Source organism: Patagioenas fasciata, chromosome 3 (assembly GCF_037038585.1).
Source record: "Patagioenas fasciata isolate bPatFas1 chromosome 3, bPatFas1.hap1, whole genome shotgun sequence".
NCBI lineage: Eukaryota > Metazoa > Chordata > Aves > Columbiformes > Columbidae > Patagioenas > Patagioenas fasciata.
The window spans coordinates 66,585,262-66,594,392 of NC_092522.1; the positions used below are offsets into that span (position 1 = coordinate 66,585,262).

Below are 9,131 nucleotides of genomic sequence, written 5' to 3' on the forward strand. Positions count from 1 at the left end.
TTTTAAAATATGGACTAAGCCTGTAAAGTCATTATGCAGTGTCCTGGATGCAATACGAGCCTAATGCAATTTGCCAGCAGACAGAGGAGTGAAATGAAAAACTTGCAGTTGTGCTAAGCACAGCAGTCAGAATTTATCTTTAGTGCTACCTTTTAACATGTGTTTTACACGATACATTGCTCTTCTGCCTCTCTTTTTAAGGTGATCTAAAGAAATGTACACCTGAACAGTTGATCCAGGAAATTGTCCTTGCCCATCACCAGCTACGCTGACTTACCCCAGTCTCAAATCACACACTCTTAACTTACTTTCAGCTTTTCAGACACTGGACCTTTCCCTTCAAACACTGGAGGAAACAGAACTGGATTCCTGTTGCTCCACAGGTTGTCTGGTTCAAGGTGAGAGGAAGAGAGAGCTCAGGAGTTGAGCTCTTTCTGTGGAAATTACCTTTCCAGAAGCATTTTTGCATAGAAAATGGGGGTTCCTATGAAGCGTGTTAGCAGTCCTTTATTTCCTTGGTCTCACACAAGCAAAGAGGCAGCCTTTAAGAAACCATTTCCAGATTTGGCTTATCAGTCAAAGACAATACCCTAATTTGCACCCAGGAATGAAATTGAAACAGAACATAGCACAAAATGCATCCTGCAAGAAAGCCTGGTCAGCAAGCCAGCAACGGCATGCCACCCCAGCTGAAAGTAATCCTAACCCACAGCCAAGCTATGCAGGGCCTGAACTGTGCTCTGCACTTGGCACAGAAAATAGGCAATCTAATGGGCAGAGAATTTTCAACATAAATTTAGATGTGCTGCTACAATTAGAACAACCAACATGGTGATTATGGAGTAAGGGAGTATGAGAACCACAGCTTTCACCTCAAAAGGAAACTGCTTGAGTGTGGCACAAGTAATGTTTTGTTTATGCTTTGATTAATTTGAAAGATACCACTGAATAAACTTGGGCCTCATGGCAAGAGAAACAAGCTTCACTGAGCGGCAGAAAGAGAGGGGGATGATGCCTCTGTGAGTAAGACTTCAATAGCCTTTTCAGTATGAACAAATTGAGGATAGGAAGAAGAAGTCACCCACACTCAGATCAAGGGTGCAGTCATTGAGACTTAACTGTGAACAAGTACAAGAGGCACTTGAAGCTGCAGTCTAGAGTTACAGGAAATCTTTCAAGCCAGTATAAGGAGTCTGAATGTGATATGTGGTCATTAGGAAACCAATGAAGGATTTGAAGGGAAGAGAGGTTTGGATGAAAAACACACTTTTTTTTTTTTTTTGGCAAACCGAGAGGGAACAATGAAGAAGACCATAGAGGAAACCACTGTAGTAATCATCCGACCACCAGTGCATTCCTGCACTGTACCCAGCACGGTTCCTTGTACAGTCTAATCAGGGAGGCTCCAGGGCAAACATTTCCATCCAAACATGGATCTGGGGCTGGAGTTTAGCTCTTGCTGTGCTTACCACACCAAGGCAGCAAACAGACCAAAAAAGCTGTTTTGCCTCACCACAAGAATATTAACAGATCTTGCCCATATTCTCCATGTGAGAGGAGTCCAATAAAGTGACAAAATTAGAATGTCTGATGCTACACAGGCTTCAAACACATCTCCCTCGTGGCTTTTCACAGTTGCTACTTGAGGTGTATATATAACCTTATATTTAAATCTCTACAGAATCGACTGGGTTGGAAAAGACCTCAGAGATCATCAAGTCCAACCCTTGGTCCAATGTCAGTCCATTTACTAGATCATGGCACCTTCTTACTTATCAGACACATGCACACACTTCTGATCCCCTTCTTTCAAAATACAGAAATATTTATATCAGTGCAAAGATGCAGCTGAAGGTGAAAAATAGTTGAAGAAAATGAACAAATTATGCACAGATTCCTTTATGATGATTTATTTCATGCTTTGCAGCTTCAGAAACTCAACTTAGATAAAAATGTTAGTTTAGCTACTTCACGACACGCTAATATTCAAAACAGCAGCTGAGAATGAAGCAAATTATTAAACTTAAAATTATGGGAAACATAAGTCTGACATAGAAACCAAAGACATACTACTCACTGGCAGAAATCAAATTTCATGATAGGTCTTCTATCATATAACATGCAGGGCTCCATTCAGGTGAAAAAACCTGAAACAAACAATAGATTACTTCCTCAGGTAGTGCACAGTGATGTTGCTGTACTAATTTTTCAATCATGGACAGTGAAAAAAAAAAAGTGTCTAATGATAAGGAAAATATTTCAAAAAAGAAAACCAGTTCTCTGGCAAGAGAACTGTGAATTACACTCACAAAAATATTTGGTGGGATTTACACAAGCTCATAAATGTGTAGATATTCCCCAAGAAGAATAAGCAACTGAGAAGTCTTTTTCAAGCGAACTAGCATCTTCTGGTTTTTCATTTGCCAGTCCTCAGAAATGGTCATCATGAGTTAACCTGCCTTTGCTGGACTTTTACATTTTGCAAAGAAGTGTTTCTTCTACCTTGCTTCTAGCTATGACTTTATTTCACTATTTCTTTAGGACTAGATTTTGTCTGTCCTCTGATAAGGCAACAGCCCAGGGGAGCAACATCTTACCTAAGCAAGTATCTACAAATGCTGTCATCTGCATCTGATTCAGTTCTTTGAACTCATCAGCCAACGGTGAGGAACAGGCACTGATTCCCCTTGTCCACGTGTAGACTTCTAAAAGGTGCCAGTTGCATTGTCCTCTCAAGAGCAGCAAAGGAAAATGGCTTATTTCTTGCCACTGACTGAAAAGAGAAGGACAGGGACTCTAGCTAAGACATAACAAAGAAGACACTAGATGTTTAAATTGTAGATACAAAAGAGAGGCATACTGTTTTGAAAAAAAAACAAATTTCTTCAATGTTTCAGAAGCAGAAATATTTTGTCCCTGTGCTGTTAGTGTTTCTACTTTCTTTTTTTTCTTTTTCTTCCTTTTAGAACTCCATAGAATTAAAAATTAGACTTTTTCCTTTTTTTCAGGGAGAACAACTTTCAGGATTTCAAAGTGGAGGTGAAAAGGTACCCAAAAGTAACAAATCTGGAATAAACAGGTGTTCTGATGATATAATTTGGCTCAGCAGGGGAATAACATGATCTAAAGAGCATCTAATGAAAATCAAACCCACATCTGCAGCATTTTCTTCATATATCTGCTAGGCAGAGGGAAAAAACACAATGACTCATGAAAAACATTGTATTTTGTGAAAATTGGATTAGATTCTTGGTGCTCATAACAAAAACAAAACAAAACAAGAAAAAATATAATAATAATAATAAAAAATATTATTACAATATCATCTAGGAAAAAAAAAAAAAGAAACACAATGGGAACGGATGTACATTTGGTAAAACCAAAAGGCCTTTCCCCTTTGGTTTCAGCCTCAGGCTCTTAATTTTAAATAATGTTATCTCCAAGCAATCACAGTTCTTCAGGCAACTACCATCTTGCAAGCATTGGCCACTGAATAAAAGTCTGAGATGACTGAAGAGGGGGAAAAGCAGATAGCCCAAGTGAATGCCAAACTTCAGAACACTTGTCAGGAATCAGAGGAAACATATCTTTGAGCATGCACATGTTGGTCTTTGTGTGTACTTACCAACTATCTTAATGCAGTTATTAAGTACAGCGTCATTATGGTATTAAATATGAAGTGCTATGGTACCACACCCAGGTGATATCTCTGGCATGCAAAGGTCTGGAAATAATCTGCTGCTTATCAGAGATTTGAGCAGGGCTGAATGCTGATCTGAAGGAGGGGGTGGGGAGGGAGCTGCAGGATGTCTCCTGTGACCCCACGAAGGCCACATTTGCCACCCCAGGCAGTAACACTTGGAGAGGATCTGCTGGTTCTGGTGTCTCAAAACCTTCCTGGTAAATCAATACATTTTGTCATTCCAGGCAGGATAGAAAATTAAGCTCCAGGCTGCTCTTCTCAAGCCTGAGCTTTGTTATCCTGTGACAAATAACATTTTGGTGAAACTCAGTTTGCAGCCAAATAGGTTGTACAGTGCCATGGCAATGTGCATTTTTTTCAGGTTATCTCAGCAAATGAGAGTATGGCATGCACTTATTTAAAGCCCGGAAATGATAAGGATGAGCATACAAAATCCATAAATCTGGAAATGTATCATTGTGATGCACTGAAGAACAGCCTATTAGTCTGCAAGCAGGGTTGCTACAGCATGGTAGTTATGTCCTTGTGCACTTTGGGAGCCCATGGCTTCATTTTTTCAAGCCCTGTGATCTGCCTGTATTTCTACCTGAGGCTTCTGATGTGCTTCTGATAAGATACAATTACAGGTGAACAGGTAAAACAAGAATTCAAGGGCATTGCTGAAATGCTGGGCTCAGCATCCCTTGCTCCTCCCTTTCTATCACCACCTGTGTTTGTGTATGTTAAGAAAATAACAGCAGCTAAGAAAAAAAATACAGACCCACGTCATTCTCTGATTACTTATTTGGAACTCATCAGAGAATATCACTACTTTCCATTTGCGTGAGGAAAAAAAAAAGACTAATGTTAAAGTCCATTGAGAAATGTGAGTTGGATTGTATTAAGATGTGTTCAGATACTACAGTAAAGATAGAGATACATGGATACCTGGATACATGGATGTGTGGAAGTGATTTCTGTATAGTAAAGTCAGAGTTTCCAATGTGAAGCTTTATTTTTCACTCTCCTCCTATAAATTTAGCCTGAAGAGTGGAACTGGATACATTTTCCTGATAATAATATATTACAGAAAGGCCATAGATTTCATGGTCATTTTAAGCCTGAAATGCACCAGAAAGATGCAATCCTGTCCACCCTCAGATTCAATTTCTTGTTATCACCTTCTTTCCGTTCTACTGCACCTGCACCAATGCAGTATGCACTAAACCAGGTCCCATGGGTGATATGGACTAAAACTAACTTGAAGAAAAACAAAGCATGCCAATCTCTCCCTCCCCACTCCATCTTCCCAATCTAGTTGTGCATAGATCCATAGTGATTTTGTTAGCACTTAATGAGAGGTAGTAGTGGGCAATCAAAAAGCAAAGAAAGATAGATGGGGAGAATGATTCTTCAAGCTATCTACCTACGTATCTACCTATGGCAGGACCCAGGAAGAGTCCAGGCACAACCCCCACACTGAGAGGCCTCTTTTCCTCCTCTGCCAGACCTTTGCAATCCTTTTTCTTACAAAGTTAAAACACTGCTTGGTTTCTCTATGTAGCTGTGTGTATATGCCTATGCGTGGAAATGCATTGGTGTGCAGGTGACCTGACCTTCAGAAAGAAGGTAAACATTTGTGACCCGTACCTGGTGAGAAGCATGATCCAGTATCTCAACAGGGTTGGTGAGAGATTAGCTAGTCATTGCTGGAACCTGAGGGCCATTGCCAATGGTTTTGAAAGTAGGTGCTTTCCCCAGGAAGGCTGGGGTCATTGTGATACCAAATGGTACACTAATGCAGATCTATAACAAAAACATGAGGGCTCTTGGCCTTTTCTGCCACCAATCCCTCCCTGCTTTGCACACATATTCCCTGTCACATGATGCAGCAGACTTGTGACTGCACAGCCTTTCTTCTCCCCCACATGCACACTCAGGTTTCAGCCAGCTCTGAAATCTCCATCTCCACGAGGTTGCAAAAGGTGAAAAAAATGCAAGTTCAGCTACAATGGTAGTCCAAACCAGCTCACTTATGAAATAACATAAAATGGGAGCCCTGCAGAGCTTAAGCGGACCATCAGGGTACATTTCATTGTCGCCTTTGGTGCCTTTTCATACAAGCCAGGACTTTAGCTGATTTCTGATAACTCCAGCCACAGTCGATAGGCAGGCAGAAGGAATCCGGGGGAAGATACCAACATCATTGAAAAGGCCTACTTTATGTGTACTACTCAGAGGCTGAAAGCAAACTATACCTGTATGCAAACAACAAGGCTGAAAAGTTCAGATGATGCTGGCTGATTGCTTTCAGCTAAGTGATCCCAGCCAGGGTGTCTTGGTTGCACTTATTCTTGCCCTTTCGAGTCAGCAGAGAAAACCTGAATGAGCCTATTCTAACAGCCTGTGTCTCTGCTTGGTGTTCAAAGTAATGAAAAGCTCTGCTGCAGGTAGAAATTAGCAAGAAATCAAGTGTGCCCCAAAACATTGATTCAGGGAGGTGAAATTCATGCAACATTCTTGTTGCTGCCCTGCTAGATAGGCTGATACATCATGTGAACAGGCAGGCAGCTCGAAAGAATAGATGTTGGTGATATACACACATGTGTGTATAGACATATATCTAAACTTTGTATTTACTGTAAACAGAGCTCAACAAATCATTTGCATCAAGTGCTTTTCAATTAGCATTATTCTTATCTTCTGTTCACTGCTTACCTGTTAATGCTTTTGTCATATGTTTCCAAGATTCGTCAGGTTTTGGACAAATGATGTCTATTCAACACTTAAATTGTATTGCTTCCTTGGAGCTGCTTGGACAAATTGCCTGTTCATCCTCTGAACCAAACAAGAAGGAACCAGGGAAATCACCAGGACTCCAGACAGTAAAGTTGTATTGTGGTTCAACCCAGTAGACAGCTAAACACCACATAGCTGTTCACTCACTAACCATCCCACCAACTGGGATAAGGAGAGAGAATCCAAAAAAAAAAAAAAAAAAGTAAAACCCATTGGTTAAGATAAAGATAGTTTAATAGGACAGAAAGGTACAGTAGCAGTAGTAATAAGAATAGTAACAAAAGAATACACCAAACAAGTGATGCTCAATGCAATTGCTCACCACGCACAGATCTATGCCCAGTCTGTCCCCAAGAAGTGATCACCTTCCCCAGCCAGCTCCGTCAAGGTTATATACCTAGCACAACATCATATACTATGGAATATTCCTTTGCACAGTTCGGGTCAGCTGTCCTGCCTGGCTGTGTTCTTTCCCAGCTTCTCATTTACCTCCCACCTTCTCGTTGGCAGGCCAGTATGAGAAGCTGCAAAGTCATTGACTGCTCAACAACAACTATTATAAAACACCAGTGTGTTATTAACATTATTTTCATTCTAAATCCAAAACACAGCACTATGCCAGCTGCTAGGAAGAAATTTAACTCTCTCCCAGATGAAACTGGGACAGGTTGTGTGCAAAAGGAGACTCTTCTTCAATGGGGAGGAAAGAGAGCAGTAGAAAACTGATGCTCAGGTGAGGCTATCTTCCTATTCAACCTCTTACTTACTTGCTTTCTCAAATTCAGAATCAGACCTTGAAACATGAGGTGTCAGACAAATAGTGGCTCTCATTCATGGTTTTCAGGTGGGCTGGGGAAAAACAAGTATGAGAAGCTGATGATTGTAAGAAAGAGGAAATGCAATCCATTAAATTGAAAAAATCAAACAATGACTACTGAAGAAAAAGTTTATATTGTTTCCTCAGCTCTGCCTTGAAGTGCAGTCTCATTGACAGACTTGGTTACAGCACAAGCCACTCCCTGTACCTTTCAAGAACATTTAGGTCATTGCCTCATCTGAAGTACAAGAGCTTCTTGAGGCAGTTTCCACAGCAATCTCATTCTCCAATCACCATGTCAGCTACATTTCCAGAACTCAAGAGGCTGTAGAAACTGCCCTCATGTACAGTTGGATCCTGCATGATTAATCTATGCTATGAGATGACCTGAGTCAGCCTGCAATGTGTACAGGATCTCACCTTGCAAAGAAGAGAAAGAAAAATTGCCAATGTTTACAGTAAGAGAAATAATACCTAGATGTTCTTCTACAGCTGCCACTGCTACCCAGGTAGTTTTCCATATGGTCCTTAGTTTACTTCCCTGCAGCCAGCTCTACAGTTTGCACCATGTGCAGCTCCACAGACTTCCACCAAACCTTATAGCACCTCTCTCCCAACCCCAGGTGTGGCCCACAGTCTACCTCTGATCTGCACCCTGTCTCCCCAAGTTCTACCTCCTTAATGTTTGGTGTCATTGCCAGAGCAACAGCTGGGTGACAGGATCTTGGAAGCTGTGTGTTGCTGGCACTTTTTTGAAGTCCATGATTCCTAAGGGCTTGGTTTGTGTGTTGCCAGTTGAACAAACCTTCAGTGAGTGCTCTGGGGCTGCTCAAACAAAGCATTTAAGGCTATGTATAACTTCATGAGCAGAAGTAATGTCATTAAAGGCAACGAAACTATCCACGCACATAAATAATAATTTTCACCACCGCTTTGACAGACTGGGGCTGATTCCATTCACATGTCGGCCTTGCAGATTCCATTCACATATCGGCCCTTAGTGTCTGAACCTTTCTCCTGCTGTTTTTAATAGAAAATGTCGTAATTTAGAAACAGGTCTTCCCCATGCACACCACAGGGGGAAGTAATTATATGTGATAGAAGTCATGACTTCTAAGAGGAAATATAAGGTATCTGATTCCCTGTCTTCTTTACAGACATGCTTAGATCATTGCTGGTTTAATTAACTCTTAGATTTTAATTATCCTGTGGACTGTAGGTCTGAATTAATGATCTGATGAACAAAATGTAGCTTCTAGGTCAGCATAGTAAAACTATATTTAACATCAGAGGAAGAAATTGCTCAATTTAACGACATGTTCTCAAATCCCCTTAGTCTTCTTTGGCCATCTGATTTCATTAAAAGCCAGGGCTGCTCCCAGTGAAACAAACCACGTGCTCAGGGTGAAAGGAGATGCGTGAATCTATTGATGCTTCCTGCAGTACTTGTATTGTCAGACTCAGTCCCTGTATAATTATGCTGCCAACAACTGTCAGGACTGGGAAAATAGATGTTGGTTGCTTTGCCTTTTCTCCCTTTCCCCCTCCCTTCCCTTCTCCCAAATTCTTTGTATCACAAACACCTGCCGAGCAGCACCCTGATGCTGTGATCCCACCCATCAGGTCCAGCGAGTCAGTGGGTCACGGATCAGGTTGATCATCTGCATGGGGAGATCAGTTTGAGCTGCTTGTATGGGGGCTTCTCTTCCCTTCCCCTTCATGTCCATCCCTCCCCTCTGCACTGCACCCAGGGGGCACGGCAGCCCAGGCAGCTCCTTATGTACCTGCCAGGCTGCCTGCAGCCAGACAGTAGCATAGCTCCTTGCTTGTGAT

The 9,131-nt window shown here is 41.5% G+C and overlaps 1 long non-coding RNA gene across 1 annotated transcript; it reads right to left on the reverse strand.

The window, feature by feature from the left end:
* Positions 1–1,920: 1,920 nt before the first annotated feature.
* LOC139827732 (uncharacterized) lies at positions 1,921–6,916 on the reverse strand. Its single transcript, XR_011738651.1, has 3 exons — positions 6,804–6,916; positions 2,598–2,773; positions 1,921–2,147 (listed from the first exon to the last, which is right to left on the reverse strand). It is a non-coding gene; the product is annotated as an uncharacterized lncRNA (long non-coding RNA).
* Between the last annotated feature and the right edge of the window lie 2,215 nt (positions 6,917–9,131).